The sequence below is a fragment of the Argiope bruennichi genome, chromosome 1 (genome assembly GCF_947563725.1).
Source record: "Argiope bruennichi chromosome 1, qqArgBrue1.1, whole genome shotgun sequence".
Taxonomy (NCBI): domain Eukaryota; kingdom Metazoa; phylum Arthropoda; class Arachnida; order Araneae; family Araneidae; genus Argiope; species Argiope bruennichi.
In genome coordinates this window covers 14,776,358-14,795,678 of record NC_079151.1, presented here as the reverse complement: position 1 = coordinate 14,795,678, position 19,321 = coordinate 14,776,358, and positions in this window count along the sequence as shown.

Genomic DNA, 19,321 nt, shown 5'->3' with positions numbered 1-19,321 from the left:
CTTAAAACTTATTGCCGAGTCTTAATTAGAATCTTTGACCCTTCAGAAGCTCTCGGAATACGAGTCTTGGTGGCTAGATCGGCATGGTGTGTCATTGTGTTTTGCTGCTCTTCTCTTCGAATCTCCAGATCGACAAATAATTTATAATTTTTCTTTTTTTAAATAAATTTTATCTTTATTTCTCCATTATTCATAGAGTTACTATGAAACATAACAAATCATAAATTTCAAAACAATATTATAAATTTAAAATATTTCTATACTTTATCGGAATTTTAAGAGTCAAGTTCCCGCACATGCGCAGAATCTATTAATATTCTTAGCATTGTGCTTTTAAAACCAGATTTACACAATACTTAAAATTTATTGCCGAGTCTTAATGAGAATCTTTGACCCTTCAGAAGCTCTCGAGGTACGAGACTTGGTGGCGAGATCGGCAGGGTGTGTCATTGTATTTTGCTGGTCTTCTGTTCGAATCTCGAGATCGACAAATAATTTATAATTTTTCTCTTTTTTAAATAAATTTTATCTATATTTCTCCATTATTCATAGAGTTACTATGAATCATTCCAAATCATATTTTTCAAAACAATATTATAAATTTAAAATATTTCTATATTTTATCGGAATTTTAAGAGTCAAGTTCGCGCACATGCGCAGAATCTATTAATATTCTTAGATTTGTGCTTTTAAAACCAGATTTACACAATACTTAAAATTTGTTGCCGAGTCTTAATTAGAATCTTTGACCCTTCAGAAGCTCTCGAAGTACGAGTCTTGGTGGCTAGATCGGCAGGGTGTGTCATTGTATTTTGCTGCTCTTCTGTTCGAATCTCCAGATCGACAAATAATTTATAATTTTTCTTTTTTTTAAATAAATTTTATCTTTATTTCTACATTATTCATAAAGTTACTATGAAACATAACAAATCATAAATTTCAAAACATTATTATAAATTTAAAATATTTCTATACTTTATCGGAATTTTAAGAGTCAAGTTCCCGCACATGCGCAGAATCTATTAATATTCTTAGCATTGTGCTTTTAAAACCAGATTTACACAATACTTAAAATTTATTGCCGAGTCTTAATGAGAATCTTTGACCCTTCAGAAGCTCTCGAGGTACGAGACTTGGTGGCGAGATCGGCAGGGTGTGTCATTGTATTTTGCTGGTCTTCTGTTCGAATCTCGAGATCGACAAATAATTTATAATTTTTCTCTTTTTTAAATAAATTTTATCTATATTTCTCCATTATTCATAGAGTTACTATGAATCATTCCAAATCATATTTTTCAAAACAATATTATAAATTTAAAATATTTCTATATTTTATCGGAATTTTAAGAGTCAAGTTCGCGCACATGCGCAGAATCTATTAATATTCTTAGATTTGTGCTTTTAAAACCAGATTTACACAATACTTAAAATTTGTTGCCGAGTCTTAATTAGAATCTTTGACCCTTCAGAAGCTCTCGAAGTACGAGTCTTGGTGGCTAGATCGGCAGGGTGTGTCATTGTATTTTGCTGCTCTTCTGTTCGAATCTCCAGATCGACAAATAATTTATAATTTTTCTTTTTTTTAAATAAATTTTATCTTTATTTCTACATTATTCATAAAGTTACTATGAAACATAACAAATCATAAATTTCAAAACAATATTATAAATTTAAAATATTTCTATACTTTATCGGAATTTTAAGAGTCAAGTTCCCGCACATGCGCAGAATCTATGAATATTCTTAGCATTGTGCTTTTAAAACCAGATTTACACAATACTTAAAACTTATTGCCGAGTCTTAATTAGAATCTTTGACCCTTCAGAAGCTCTCGGAGTACGAGTCTTGGTGGCTAGATCGGCAGGGTGTGTCATTGTATTTTGCTGCTCTTCTGTTCGAATCTCCAGATCGACAAATAATTTATAATTTTTCTTTTTTTTAAATAAATTTTATCTTTATTTCTACATTATTCATAAAGTTACTATGAAACATAACAAATCATAAATTTCAAAACAATATTATAAATTTAAAATATTTCTATACTTTATCGGAATTTTAAGAGTCAAGTTCCCGCACATGCGCAGAATCTATTAATATTCTTAGCATTGTGCTTTTAAAACCAGATTTACACAATACTTAAAACTTATTGCCGAGTCTTAATGAGAATCTTTGACCCTTCAGAAGCTCTCGAGGTACGAGTCTTGGTGGCGAGATCGGCAGGGTGTGTCATTGTATTTTGCTGGTCTTCTGTTCGAATCTCGAGATCGACAAATAATTTATAATTTTTCTTTTTTTTAAATAAATTTTATCTATACTTCTGCATTATTCATAGAGTTACTATGAATCATTCCAAATCATATATTTCAAAACAATATTATAAATTTAAAATATTTCTATATTTTATCGGAATTTTAAGAGTCAAGTTCCCGCACATGCGCAGAATCTATTAATATTCTTAGCATTGTGCTTTTAAAACCAGATTTACACAATACTTGAAACTTATTGCCGAGTCGTAATATAAGTCTTTGACATTTCAGAAGCTCTCGCCGTACGAGTCTTGGTGGCTAGATCGGCAGGGTGTGTCATTGTATTTTGCTGATCTTCTGTTCGAATCTCGAGATCGACAAATAATTTATAATTTTTCTTTTTTTAAATAAATTTTATCTTTATTTCTCCATTATTCATAGAGTTACTATGAAACATAACAAATCATAAATTTCAAAACAATATAATAAATTTAAAATATTTCTATACTTTATCGGAATTTTAAGAGTCAAGTTCGCGCACATGCGCAGAATCTATTAATATTCTTAGATTTGTGCTTTTAAAACCAGATTTACACAATACTTAAAATTTGTTGCCGAGTCTTAATGAGACTCATTGACCCTTCAGAAGCTCTCGGGGTACGAGTCTTGGTGGCTAGATCGGCAGGGTGTGTCATTGTATTTTGCTGGTCTTCTGTTCGAATCTCGAGAGTGACAAATAATTTATAATTTTTCTTTTTTTAAATAAATTTTATATATATTTCTCCATTATTCATAGAGTTACAATGAATCATTAAAAATCATATATTTCAAAACAATATTATAAATTTAAAATATTTCTATATTTTATCGGAATTTTAAGAGTCAAGTTCCCGCACATGCGCAGAATCTATTAATATTCTTAGCATTGTGCTTTTAAAACCAGATTTACACAATACTTAAAACTTATTGCCGAGTCTTAATGAGAATCTTTGACCCTTCAGAAGCTCTCGCGGTACGAGTCTTGGTGGCTAGATTGGCAGGGTGTGTCATTGTATTTAGCTGGTCTTCTGTTCGAATCTCGAGTTCGACAAATAATTTATAATTTTTCTTTTTTTTAAATAAATTTTATCTATATTTCTCCATTATTCATAGAGTTACTATAAATCATTCCAAATCATATATTTAAAAACCATATTTTAAATTCAAAATATTTCTATATTTTATCGGAATTTTAAGAGTCAAGTTCCCGCACATGCGCAGAATCTATTTATATTCTTAGCATTGTGCTTTTAAAACCAGATTTACACAATACTTAAAATTTATTGCCGAGTCTGAATGAGAATCATTGACCCTTCAGAAGCTCTCGGGGTACGAGTCTTGGTGGCTAGATCGGCAGGGTGTGTCATTGTGTTTTGCTGGTCTTCTGTTCGAATCTCGAGGTCGACAAATAATTTATAATTTTTCTTTTTTTAAATAAATTTTATCTTTATTTCTCCATTATTCATAGAGTTACTATGAATCATTCCAAACCATATATTTTAAAACAATATTATAAATTTAAAATATTTCTATACTTTATTGGAATTTTAAGAGTCAAGTTCCCGCACATGCGCAGAATCTATTATTATTCTTAGCATTGTGCTTTTAAAACCAGATTTACACAATACTTAAAACTTATTGCCAAGTCTTAATGAGAATCTTTGACCCTTCAGAAGCTCTCGCGGTACGAGTCCTGGTGGCTAGATCGGAAGGGTGTGTCATTGTGTTTTGCTGGTCTTCTGTTCGAATCTCGAGATCGAAAAATAATTTATAAATTTTCTTTTTTTTTAATAAATTTTATCTTTATTTCTCCATTATTCATAGAGTTACTATGAATCATTCCAAATCATATATTTCAAAACAATATTATAAATTTAAAATATTTCTATACTTTATCGGAAATTTAAGAGTCAAGTTCCCGCACATGTGCAGAATCTATTATTATTCTTAGCATTGTGCTTTTAAAACCAGATTTACACAATTCTTAAAACTTATTGCCGTGGCTTAATGAGAATCTTTGACCCTTCAGAAGCTCTCGAAGTACGAGTCTTTGTGGCTAGATCGGCAGGGTGTGTCATTGTATTTTGCTGGTCTTCTTTTCGAATCTCGAGGTCGACAAATAATTTATAATTTTTCTTTTTTTAAATAAATTTTATCTTTATTTCTCCATTATTCATAGAGTTACTATGAATCATTCCAAATCATATATTATAAAACAATATTATAAATTTAAAATATTTCTATACTTTATCGGAATTTTAAGAGTCAATTTCCCGCACATGAGCAGAATCTATTAATATTCTTAGCATTGTGCTTTTAAAACCAGATTTACACTATACTTAAAACTTATTGCCGAGTCTTAATGAGAATCTTTGACCCTTCAGAAGCTCACGCGGTACGAGTCTTGGTGGCTAGATCGGCAGGGTGTGTCATTGTGTTTTGCTGGTCTTCTGTTCGAATCTCGAGATCGAAAAATAATTTATAAATTTTCTTTTTTTAAAAATATATTTTATATATATTTCTCCATTATTCATAGAGTTACTATGAATCATTCCAAATCATATATTTCAAAACAATATTATAAATTTAAAATATTTCTATATTTTATCGGAATTTTAAGAGTCAAGTTCCCGCACATGCGCAGAATCTATTAATATTCTTAGCATTGTGCTTTTAAAACCAGATTTACACAATACTTGAAACTTATTGCCGAGTCGTAATATGAGTCTTTGACCCTTCAGAAGCTCTCGCGGTACTAGTCTTTGTGGCTAGATCGGCAGGGTGTGTCATTGTATTTTGCTGGTCTTCTGTTCGAATCTCGAGATCGACAAATAATTTATAATTTTTCTTTTTTTTAAATAAATTTTATCTTTATTTTTCCATTATTCATAGAGTTACTATGAATCATTCCAAATCATATATTTAAAAACCATATTTTAAATTGAAAATATTTCTATATTTTATCGGAATTTTAAGAGTCAAGTTCCCGCACATGCGCAGAATCTATTAATATTCTTAGCATTGTGCTTTTAAAACCAGATATACACAATACTTAAAACTTATTGCCTAGTCTTAATGAGAATCTTTGACCCTTCAGAAGCTCTCGGGGTACGAGTCTTGGTGGCTAGATCGGCAGGGTGTGTCATTGTATTTTGCTGCTCTTCTGTTCGAATCTCGAGATCGACAAATAATTTATAATTTTTCTTTTTTTTAAATAAATTTTATCTTTATTTCTACATTATTCATAAAGTTACTATGAAACATAACAAATCATAAATTTCAAAACAATATTATAAATTTAAAATATTTCTATACTTTATCGGAATTTTAAGAGTCAAGTTCCCGCACATGCGCAGAATCTATTAATATTCTTAGCATTGTGCTTTTAAAACCAGATTTACACAATACTTAAAACTTATTGCCGAGTCTTAATGAGAATCTTTGACCCTTCAGAAGCTCTCGAGGTACGAGTCTTGGTGGCGAGATCGGCAGGGTGTGTCATTGTATTTTGCTGGTCTTCTGTTCGAATCTCGAGATCGACAAATAATTTATAATTTTTCTTTTTTTTAAATAAATTTTATCTATATTTCTCCATTATTCATAGAGTTACAATGAATCATTCCAAATCATATTTTTCAAAACAAAATTATAAATTTAAAATATTTCTATATTTTATCGGAATTTTAAGAGTCAAGTTCGCGCACATGCGCAGAATCTATTAATATTCTTAGATTTGTGCTTTTAAAACCAGATTTACACAATACTTAAAATTTATTGCCGAGTCTTAATGAGAATCTTTGACCCTTCAGAAGCTCTCGCGGTACGAGTCTTGGTGGCTAGAGCGGCAGGGTGTGTCATTGTGTTTTGCTGGTCTTCTGTTCGAATCTCGAGATCGAAAAATAATTTATAAATTTTCTTTTTTTTAAAAATAAATTTTATCTATATTTTTCCATTATTCATAGAGTTACTATGAATCATTCCAAATCATATATTTCAAAACAATATTATAAATTTAAAATATTTCTATACTTTATCGGAATTTTAAGAGTCAAGTTCCCGCACATGCGCAGAATCTATTAATATTCTTAGCATTGTGCTTTTAAAACCAGATTTACACAATACTTAAAACTTATTGCGATGTCTTAATGAGAATCTTTGACCCTTCAGAAGCTCTCGAGGTACGAGAGTTTGTGGCTAGATCGGCAGGGTGTGTCATTGTATTTTGCTGGTCTTCTGTTCGAATCTCGAGAGCGACAAATAATTTATAATTTTTCTTTTTTTAAATAAATTTTATCTTTATTTCTCCATTATTCATAGAGTTACTATGAATCATTCCAAATCATATATTTTAAAACAATATTATAAATTTAAAATATTTCTATACTTTATCGGAATTTTAAGAGTCAAGTTCCCGCACATGCGCAGAATCTATTAATATTCTTAGCATTGTGCTTTTAAAACCAGATTTACACAATACTTAAAACTTATTGCCGAGTCTTAATGAGAATCTTTGACCCTTCAGAAGCTCTCGAGGTACGAGTCTTGGTGGCGAGATCGGCAGGGTGTGTCATTGTATTTTGCTGGTCTTCTGTTCGAATCTCGAGATCGACAAATAATTTATAATTTTTCTTTTTTTTAAATAAATTTTATCTATATTTCTCCATTATTCATAGAGTTACAATGAATCATTCCAAATCATATTTTTCAAAACAAAATTATAAATTTAAAATATTTCTATATTTTATCGGAATTTTAAGAGTCAAGTTCGCGCACATGCGCAGAATCTATTAATATTCTTAGATTTGTGCTTTTAAAACCAGATTTACACAATACTTAAAATTTATTGCCGAGTCTTAATGAGAATCTTTGACCCTTCAGAAGCTCTCGCGGTACGAGTCTTGGTGGCTAGAGCGGCAGGGTGTGTCATTGTGTTTTGCTGGTCTTCTGTTCGAATCTCGAGATCGAAAAATAATTTATAAATTTTCTTTTTTTTAAAAATAAATTTTATCTATATTTTTCCATTATTCATAGAGTTACTATGAATCATTCCAAATCATATATTTCAAAACAATATTATAAATTTAAAATATTTCTATACTTTATCGGAATTTTAAGAGTCAAGTTCCCGCACATGCGCAGAATCTATTAATATTCTTAGCATTGTGCTTTTAAAACCAGATTTACACAATACTTAAAACTTATTGCGATGTCTTAATGAGAATCTTTGACCCTTCAGAAGCTCTCGAGGTACGAGAGTTTGTGGCTAGATCGGCAGGGTGTGTCATTGTATTTTGCTGGTCTTCTGTTCGAATCTCGAGAGCGACAAATAATTTATAATTTTTCTTTTTTTAAATAAATTTTATCTTTATTTCTCCATTATTCATAGAGTTACTATGAATCATTCCAAATCATATATTTTAAAACAATATTATAAATTTAAAATATTTCTATACTTTATCGGAATTTTAAGAGTCAAGTTCCCGCACATGCGCAGAATCTATTAATATTCTTAGCATTGTGCTTTTAAAACCAGATTTACACAATACTTAAAATTTATTGCCGAGTCTTAATGAGAATCTTTGACCCTTCAGAAGCTCTCGCGGTACGAGTCTTTGTGGCTAGATCGGAAGGGTGTGTCATTGTATTTTGCTGGTCTTCTGTTCGAATCTCGAGATCGACAAATAATTTATAATTTTTCTTTTTTTTAAATAAATTTTATCTTTATTTTTCCATTATTCATAGAGTTACTATGAATCATTCCAAATCATATATTTAAAAACCATATTTTAAATTGAAAATATTTCTATATTTTATCGGAATTTTAAGAGTCAAGTTCCCGCACATGCGCAGAATCTATTAATATTCTTAGCATTGTGCTTTTAAAACCAGATATACACAATACTTAAAACTTATTGCCTAGTCTTAATGAGAATCTTTGACCCTTCAGAAGCTCTCGGGGTACGAGTCTTGGTGGCGAGATCGGCAGGGTGTGTCATTGTATTTTGCTGGTCTTCTGTTCGAATCTCGAGATCGACAAATAATTTATAATTTTTCTTTTTTTTAAATAAATTTTATCTATATTTCTCCATTATTCATTAAGTTACTATGAATCATTCCAAATCATATTTTTCAAAACAATATTATAAATTTAAAATATTTCTATATTTTATCGGAATTTTAAGAGTCAAGTTCGCGCACATGCGCAGAATCTATTAATATTCTTAGATTTGTGCTTTTAAAACCAGATTTACACAATACTTAAAACTTATTGCCTAGTCTTAATGAGAATCTTTGACCCTTCAGAAGCTCTCGGGGTACGAGTCTTGGTGGCTAGATCGGCAGGGTGTGTCATTGTATTTTGCTGGTCTTCTGTTCGAATCTCGATATCGACAAATAATTTAAAATTTTTCTTTTTTTTTAAATAAATTTTATCTATATTTCTCCATTATTCATAGAGTTACTATAAATCATTCCAAATCATATATTTAAAAACCATATTTTAAATTCAAAATATTTCTATATTTTATCGGAATTTTAAGAGTCAAGTTCCCGCACAAGCGCAGAATCTATTAATATTCTTAGCATTGTGCTTTTAAAACCAGATTTACACAATACTTAAAACTTATTGCCGAATCTTAATGAGAATCTTTGACCCTTCAGAAGCTCTCGGAGTACGAGTCTTGGTGGCTAGATCGGCAGGGTGTGTCATTGTATTTTGCTGCTCTTCTGTTCGAATCTCCAGATCGACAAATAATTTATAATTTTTCTTTTTTTTAAATAAATTTTATCTTTATTTCTACATTATTCATAAAGTTACTATGAAACATAACAAATCATAAATTTCAAAACAATATTATAAATTTAAAATATTTCTATACTTTATCGGAATTTTAAGAGTCAAGTTCCCGCACATGCGCAGAATCTATTAATATTCTTAGCATTGTGCTTTTAAAACCAGATTTACACAATACTTAAAACTTATTGCCGAGTCTTAATGAGAATCTTTGACCCTTCAGAAGCTCTCGAGGTACGAGGCTTGGTGGCGAGATCGGCAGGGTGTGTCATTGTATTTTGCTGGTCTTCTGTTCGAATCTCGAGATCGACAAATAATTTATAATTTTTCTTTTTTTTAAATAAATTTTATCTTTATTTCTACATTATTCATAGAGTTACTATGAATCATTCCAAATCATATATTTCAAAACAATATTATAAATTTAAAATATTTCTATATTTTATCGGAATTTTAAGAGTCAAGTTCGCTCATATGCGCAGAATCTATTAATATTCTTAGATTTGTGCTTTTAAAACCAGATTTACACAATACTTAAAACTTATTGCCGAGTCTTAATGAGAATCTTTGACCCTTCAGAAGCTCTCGAGGTACGAGTCTTGGTGGCGAGATCGGCAGGGTGTGTCATTGTATTTTGCTGGTCTTCTGTTCGAATCTCGAGATCGACAAATAATTTATAATTTTTCTTTTTTTAAAATAAATTTTATCTATATTTCTCCATTATTCATAGAGTTACTATGAATCATTCCAAATCATATTTTTCAAAACAATATTATAAATTTAAAATATTTCTATATTTTATTGGAATTTTAAGAGTCAAGTTCGCGCACATGCGCAGAATCTATTAATATTCTTAGATTTGTGCTTTTAAAACCAGATTTACACAATACTTAAAATTTATTGCCGAGTCTTAATGAGAATCATTGACCCTTCAGAAGCTCTCGGGGTACGAGTCTTGGTGGCTAGATCGGCAGGGTGTGTCATTGTATTTTGCTGCTCTTCTGTTTGAATCTCGAGATCGACAAATAATTTATAATTTTTCTTTTTTTTAAATAAATTTTATCTTTATTTCTACATTATTCATAAAGTTACTATGAAACATAACAAATCATAAATTTCAAAACAATATTATAAATTTAAAATATTTCTATACTTTATCGGAATTTTAAGAGTCAAGTTCCCGCACATGCGCAGAATCTATTAATATTCTTAGCATTGTGCTTTTAAAACCAGATATACACAATACTTAAAACTTATTGCCTAGTGTTAATGAGAATCTTTGACCCTTCAGAAGCTCTCGGGGTACGAGTCTTGGTGGCTAGCTCGGCAGGGTGTGTCATTGTATTTTGCTGCTCTTCTGTTCGAATCCCGAGATCGACAAATAATTTATAATTTTTCTTTTTTTTTAAATAAATTTTATCTTTATTTCTACATTATTCATAAAGTTACTATGAAACATAACAAATCATAAATTTCAAAACAATATTATAAATTTAAAATATTTCTATACTTTATCGGAATTTTAAGAGTCAAGTTCCCGCACATGCGCAGAATCTATTAATATTCTTAGATTTGTGCTTTTAAAACCAGATTTACACAATACTTAAAACTTATTGCCGAGTCTTAATGAGAATCTTTGACCCTTCAGAAGATCTCGAGGTACGAGTCTTGGTGGCTAGATCGGCAGGGTGTGTCATTGTATTTTGCTGCTCTTCTGTTCGAATCCCGAGATCGACAAATAATTTATAATTTTTCTTTTTTTTTAAATAAATTTTATCTTTATTTCTACATTATTCATAAAGTTACTATGAAACATAACAAATCATAAATTTCAAAACAATATTATAAATTTAAAATATTTCTATATTTTATCGGAATTTTAAGAGTCAAGTTCGCGCAAATGCTCAGAATCTATTAATATTCTTAGCATTGTGCTTTTAAAACCAGATTTACACAATACTTAAAACTTATTGCCAAGTCTTAATGAGAATCTTTGACCCTTCAGAAGATCTCGAGGTACGAGTCTTGGTGGCGAGATCGGCAGGGTGTGTCATTGTATTTTGCTGGTCTTCTGTTCGAATCTCGATATCGACAAATAATTTATAATTTTTCTTTTTTTTAAATAAATTTTATCTTTATTTCTCCATTATTCATAGAGTTACTATGAATCATTCCAAATCATATATTTCAAAACAATATTATAAATTTAAAATATTTCTATACTTTATCGGAATTTTAAGAGTCAAGTTCCCGCACATGAGCAGAATCTATTAATATTCTTAGCATTGTGCTTTTAAAACCAGATTTACACAATACTTAAAACTTATTGCCGAGTCTTAATGAGAATATTTGACCCTTCAGAAGCTCTCGCGGTACGAGTCTTGGTGGCTAGATCGGCAGGGTGTGTCATTGTGTTCTGCTGGTCTTCTGTTCGAATCTCGAGATCGAAAAATAACTTATAATTTTTCTTTTTTTTTAAATAAATTTTATCTATATTTCTCCATTATTCATAGAGTTACTATAAATCATTCCAAATCATATATTTAAAAACCATATTTTAAATTCAAAATATTTCTATATTTTATCGGAATTTTAAGAGTCAAGTTCCCGCACATGCGCAGAATCTATTAATATTCTTAGCATTGTGCTTTTAAAACCAGATTTACACAATACTTAAAACTTATTGCCGAGTTTTAATGAGAATCTTTGACCCTTCAGAAGCTCTCGGGGTACGAGTGTTGGTGGCGAGATCGGCAGGGTGTGTCATTGTATTTTGCTGGTCTTCTGTTCGAATCTCGAGATCGACAAATAATTTATAATTTTTCTTTTTTTTAAATAAATTTTATCTATATTTCTACATTATTCAAAAAGTTACTATGAAACATAACAAATCATAAATTTCAAAACAATATTATAAATTTAAAATATTTCTATACTTTATCGGAATTTTAAGAGTCAAGTTCCCGCACATGCGCAGAATCTATTAATATTCTTAGCATTGTGCTTTTAAAACCAGATTTACACAATACTTAAAATTTATTGCCGTGTCTTAATGAGAATCTTTGACCCTTCAGAAGCTCTCGAGGTACGAGTCTTGGTGGCGAGATCGGCAGGGTGTGTCATTGTATTTTGCTGGTCTTCTGTTCGAATCTCGAGATCGACAAATAATTTATAATTTTTCTTTTTTTTAAATAAATTTTATCTTTACTTCTACATTATTCATAGAGTTACTATGAATCATTCCAAATCATATATTTCAAAACAATATTATAAATTTAAAATATTTCTATATTTTATCGGAATTTTAAGAGTCAAGTTCCCGCACATGCGCAGAATCTATTAATATTCTTAGCATTGTGCTTTTAAAACCAGATTTACACAATACTTGAAACTTATTGCCGAGTCGTAATATGAGTCTTTGACCCTTCAGAAGCTCTCGCGGTACGAGTCTTTGTGGCTAGATCGGCAGGGTGTGTCATTGTGTTTTGCTGGTCTTCTGTTCGAATCTCGAGATCGAAAAATAATTTATAAATTTATTTTTTTTTAAATAAATTTTATCTATATTTTCCCATTATTCATAGAGTTACTATGAATCATTCCAAATCATATATTTCAAAACAATATTATAAATTTAAAATATTTCTATACTTTATCGGAATTTTAAGAGTCAAGTTCCCGCACATGCGCAGAATCTATTAATATTCTTAGCATTGTGCTTTTAAAACCAGATTTACACAATACTTAAAACTTATTGCCTAGTCTTAATGAGAATCTTTGACCCTTCAGAAGCTCTCGGGGTACGAGTCTTGGTGGCTAGATCGGCAGGGTGTGTCATTGTATTTTGCTGCTCTTCTGTTCGAATCTCGAGATCGACAAATAATTTATAATTTTTCTTTTTTTTAAATAAATTTTATCTTTATTTCTACATAATTCATAAAGTTACTATGAAACATAACAAATCATAAATTTCAAAACAATATTATAAATTTAAAATATTTCTATACTTTATCGGAATTTTAAGAGTCAAGTTCCCGCACATGCGCAGAATCTATTAATATTCTTAGCATTGTGCTTTTAAAACCAGATTTACACAATACTTAAAACTTATTGCCGAGTCTTAATGAGAATCTTTGACCCTTTAGAAGCTCTCGAGGTACGAGTCTTGGTGGCGAGATCGGCAGGGTGTGTTATTGTATTTTGCTGGTCTTCTGTTCGAATCTCGAGATCGACAAATAATTTATAATTTTTCTTTTTTTTAAATAAATTTTATCTATATTTCTCCATTATTCATAGAGTTACTATGAATCATTCCAAATCATATTTTTCAAAACAATATTATAAATTTAAAATATTTCTATATTTTATCGGAATTTTAAGAGTCAAGTTCGCGCATATGCGCAGAATCTATTAATATTCTTAGATTTGTGCTTTTAAAACCAGATTTACACAATACTTAAAATTTATTGCCTAGTCTTAATGAGAATCTTTGACCCTTCAGAAGCTCTCGGGGTACGAGTCTTGGTGGCTAGATCGGCAGGGTGTGTCATTGTATTTTGCTGCTCTTCTGTTCGAATCTCGAGATCGACAAATAATTTATAATTTTTCTTTTTTTAAAATAAATTTTATCTTTATTTCTACATTATTCATAAAGTTACTATGAAACATAACAAATCATAAATTTCAAAACAATATTATAAATTTAAAATATTTCTATACTTTATCGGAATTTTAAGAGTCAAGTTCCCGCACATGCGCAGAATCTATTAATATTCTTAGCATTGTGCTTTTAAAACCAGATTTACACAATACTTAAAACTTATTGCCGAGTCTTAATGAGAATCTTTGACCCTTCAGAAGCTCTCGAGGTACGAGTCTTGGTGGCGAGATCGGCAGGGTGTGTCATTGTATTTTGATGGTCTTCTGTTCGAATCTCGAGATCGACAAATAATTTATAATTTTTCTTTTTTTTAAATAAATTTTATCTATATTTCTCCATTATTCATAGAGTTACTATGAATCATTCCAAATCATATTTTCAAAACAATATTATAAATTTAAAATATTTCTATATTTTATTGGAATTTTAAGAGTCAAGTTCGCGCACATGCGCAGAATCTATTAATATTCTTAGATTTGTGCTTTTAAAACCAGATTTACACAATACTTAAAATTTATTGCCGAGTCTTAATGAGAATCATTGACCCTTCAGAAGCTCTCGGGGTACGAGTCTTGGTGGCTAGATCGGCAGGGTGTGTCAATGTATTTTGCTGCTCTTCTGTTCGAATCTCGAGATCGACAAATAATTTATAATTTTTCTTTTTTTAAAATAAATTTTATCTTTATTTCTACATTATTCATAAAGTTACTATGAAACATAACAAATCATAAATTTCAAAACAATATTATAAATTTAAAATATTTCTATACTTTATCGGAATTTTAAGAGTCAAGTTCCCGCACATGCGCAGAATCTATTAATATTCTTAGCATTGTGCTTTTAAAACCAGATATACACAATACTTAAAACTTATTGCCTAGTCTTAATGAGAATCTTTGACCCTTCAGAAGCTCTCGGGGTACGAGTCTTGGTGGCTAGATCGGCAGGGTGTGTCATTGTATTTTGCTGCTCTTCTGTTCGAATCTCGAGATCGACAAATAATTTATAATTTTTCTTTTTTTTAAATAAATTTTATCTTTCTTTCTACATTATTCATAAAGTTACTATGAAACATAACAAATCATAAATTTCAAAACAATATTATAAATTTAAAATATTTCTATACTTTATCGGAATTTTAAGAGTCAAGTTCCCGCACATGCGCAGAATCTATTAATATTCTTAGAATTGTGCTTTTAAAACCAGATATACACAATACTGAAAACTTTTTGCCTAGTCTTAATGAGAATCTTTGACCCTTCAGAAGCTCTCGGGGTACGAGTCTTGGTGGCTAGATCGGCAGGGTGTGTCATTGTATTTTGCTGCTCTTCTGTTCGAATCCCGAGATCGACAAATAATTTATAATTTTTCTTTTTTTTTAAATAAATTTTATCTTTATTTCTACATTATTCATAAAGTTACTATGAAACATAACAAATCATAAATTTCAAAACAATATTATAAATTTAAAATATTTCTATACTTTATCGGAATTTTAAGAGTCAAGTTCCCGCACATGCGCAGAATCTATTAATATTCTTAGCATTGTGCTTTTAAAACCAGATATACACAATACTTAAAACTTATTGCCTAGTCTTAATGAGAATCTTTGACCCTTCAGAAGCTCTCGGGGTACGAGTCTTGGTGGCTAGATCGGCAGGGTGTGTCATTGTATTTTGCTGCTCTTCTGTTCGAATCTCGAGATCGACAAATAATTTATAATTTTTCTTTTTTTTAAATAAATTTTATCTTTATTTCTACATTATTCATAAAGTTACTATGAAACATAACAAATCATAAATTTCAAAACAATATTATAAATTTAAAATATTTCTATACTTTATCGGAATTTTAAGAGTCAAGTTCCCGCACATGCGCAGAATCTATTAATATTCTTAGAATTGTGCTTTTAAAACCAGATATACACAATACTGAAAACTTTTTGCCTAGTCTTAATGAGAATCTTTGACCCTTCAGAAGCTCTCGGGGTACGAGTCTTGGTGGCTAGATCGGCAGGGTGTGTCATTGTATTTTGCTGCTCTTCTGTTCGAATCCCGAGATCGACAAATAATTTATAATTTTTCTTTTTTTTTAAATAAATTTTATCTTTATTTCTACATTATTCATAAAGTTACTATGAAACATAACAAATCATAAATTTCAAAACAATATTATAAATTTAAAATATTTCTATACTTTATCGGAATTTTAAGAGTCAAGTTCCCGCACATGCGCAGAATCTATTAATATTCTTAGATTTGTGCTTTTAAAACCAGATTTACACAATACTTAAAACTTATTGCGAGTCTTAATGAGAATCATTGACCCTTCAGAAGCTCTCGGGGTACGAGTCTTGGTGGCTAGATCGGCAGGGTGTGTCATTGTATTTTGCTGCTCTTCTGTTCGAATCTCGAGATCGACAAATAATTTATAATTTTTCTTTTTTTTTAAATAAATTTTATCTTTATTTCTACATTATTCATAAAGTTACTATGAAACATAACAAATCATAAATTTCAAAACAATATTATAAATTTAAAATATTTCTATACTTTATCGGAATTTTAAGAGTCAAGTTCCCGCACATGCGCAGAATCTATTAATATTCTTAGCATTGTGCTTTTAAAACCAGATTTACACAATACTTAAAACTTATTGCCGAGTCTTAATGAGAATCTTTGACCGTTCAGAAGCTCTCGAGGTACGAGTCTTGGTGGCGAGATCGGCAGGGTGTGTCATTGTATTTTGCTGATCTTCTGTTCGAATCTCGATATCGACAAATAATTTATAATTTTTCTTTTTTTTAAATAAATTTTATCTATATTTCTCCATTATTCATAGAGTTACTATGAATCATTCCAAATCATATATTTCAAAACAATATTATAAATTTAAAATATTTCTATACTTTATCGGAATTTTAAGAGTCAAGTTCCCGCACATGCGCAGAATCTATTAATATTCTTAGCATTGTGCTTTTAAAACCAGATATACACAATACTTAAAACTTATTGCCTAGTCTTAATGAGAATCTTTGACCCTTCAGAAGCTCTCGGGGTACGAGTCGTGGTGGCTAGATCGGCAGGGTGTGTCATTGTATTTTGCTGCTCTTCTGTTCGAATCTCGAGATCGACAAATAATTTATAATTTTTCTTTTTTTTTAAATAAATTTTATCTTTATTTCTACATTATTCATAAAGTTACTATGAAACATAACAAATCATAAATTTCAAAACAATATTATAAATTTAAAATATTTCTATACTTTATCGGAATTTTAAGAGTCAAGTTCCCGCACATGCGCAGAATCTATTAATATTCTTAGCATTGTGCTTTTAAAACCAGATTTACACAATACTTAAAACTTATTGCCGAGTCTTAATGAGAATCTTTGACCCTTCAGAAGCTCTCGAGGTACGAGTCTTGGTGGCGAGATCGGCAGGGTGTGTCATTGTATTTTGCTGGTCTTCTGTTCGAATCTCGAGATCGACAAATAATTTATAATTTTTCTTTTTTTTAAATAAATTTTATCTATATTTCTCCATTATTCATAGAGTTACTATGAATCATTCCAAATCATATTTTTCAAAACAATATTATAAATTTAAAATATTTCTATATTTTATCGGAATTTTAAGAGTCAAGTTCGCGCACATGCGCAGAATCTATTAATATTCTTAGATTTGTGCTTTTAAAACCAGATTTACACAATACTTAAAATTTATTGCCGAGTCTTAATGAGAATCATTGACCCTTCAGAAGCTCTCGGGGTACGAGTCTTGGTGGCTAGATCGGCAGGGTGTGTCATTGTATTTTGCTGCTCTTCTGTTCGAATCTCGAGATCGACAAATAATTTATAATTTTTCTTTTTTTTTAAATAAATTTTATCTTTATTTCTACATTATTCATAAAGTTACTATGAAACATAACAAATCATAAATTTCAAAACAATATTATAAATTTAAAATATTTCTATACTTTATCGGAATTTTAAGAGTCAAGTTCCCGCACATGCGCAGAATCTATTAATATTCTTAGCATTGTGCTTTTAAAACCAGATTTACACAATACTTAAAACTTATTGCCGAGTCTTAATGAGAATCTTTGACCGTTCAGAAGCTCTCGAGGTACGAGTCTTGGTGGCGAGATCGGCAGGGTGTGTCATTGTATTTTGCTGGTCTTCTGTTCGAATCTCGATATCGACAAATAATTTATAATTTTTCTTTTTTTTAAATAAATTTTATCTATATTTCTCCATTATTCATAGAGTTACTATGAATCATTCCAAATCATATATTTCAAAACAATATTATAAATTTAAAATATTTCTATACTTTATCGGAATTTTAAGAGTCAAGTTCCCGCACATGCGCAGAATCTATTAATATTCTTAGCATTGTGCTTTTAAAACCAGATATACACAATACTTAAAACTTATTGCCTAGTCTTAATGAGAATCTTTGACCCTTCAGAAGCTCTCGGGGTACGAGTCTTGGTGGCTAGATCGGCAGGGTGTGTCATTGTATTTTGCTGCTCTTCTGTTCGAATATCGAGATCGACAAATAATTTATAATTTTTCTTTTTTTTAAATAAATTTTATCTTTATTTCTACATTATTCATAAAGTTACTATGAAACATAACAAATCATAAATTTCAAAACAATATTATAAATTTAAAATATTTCTATACTTTATCGGAATTTTAAGAGTCAAGTTCCCGCACATGCGCAGAATCTATTAATATTCTTAGCATTGTGCTTTTAAAACCAGATATACACAATACTTAAAACTTATTGCCTAGTCTTAATGAGAATCTTTGACCCTTCAGAAGCTCTCGGGGTACGAGTCTTGGTGGCTAGATCGGCAGGGTGTGTCATTGTATTTTGCTGCTCTTCTGTTCGAATCTCGAGATCGACAAATAATTTATAATTTTTCTTTTTTTTAAATAAATTTTATCTTTATTTCTACATTATTCATAAAGTTACTATGAAACATAACAAATCATAAATTTCAAAACAATATTATAAATTTAAAATATTTCTATACTTTATCGGAATTTTAAGAGTCAAGTTCCCGCACATGCGCAGAATCTATTAATATTCTTAGCATTGTGCTTTTAAAACCAGATATACACAATACTGAAAACTTATTGCCTAGTCTTAATGAGAATCTTTGACCCTTCAGAAGCTCTCGGGGTACGAGTCTTGGTGGCTAGATCGGCAGGGTGTGTCATTGTATTTTGCTGCTCTTCTGTTCGAATCTCGAGATCGACAAATAATTTATAATTTTTCTTTTTTTTAAATAAATTTTATCTTTATTTCTACATTATTCATAAAGTTACTATGAAACATAACAAATCATAAATTTCAAAACAATATTATAAATTTAAAATATTTCTATACTTTATCGGAATTTTAAGAGTCAAGTTCCCGCACATGCGCAGAATCTATTAATATTCTTAGATTTGTGCTTTTAAAACCAGATTTACACAATACTTAAAACTTATTGCCGAGTCTTAATGAGAATCTTTGACCCTTCAGAAGCTCTCGAGGTACGAGTCTTGGTGGCGAGATCGGCAGGGTGTGT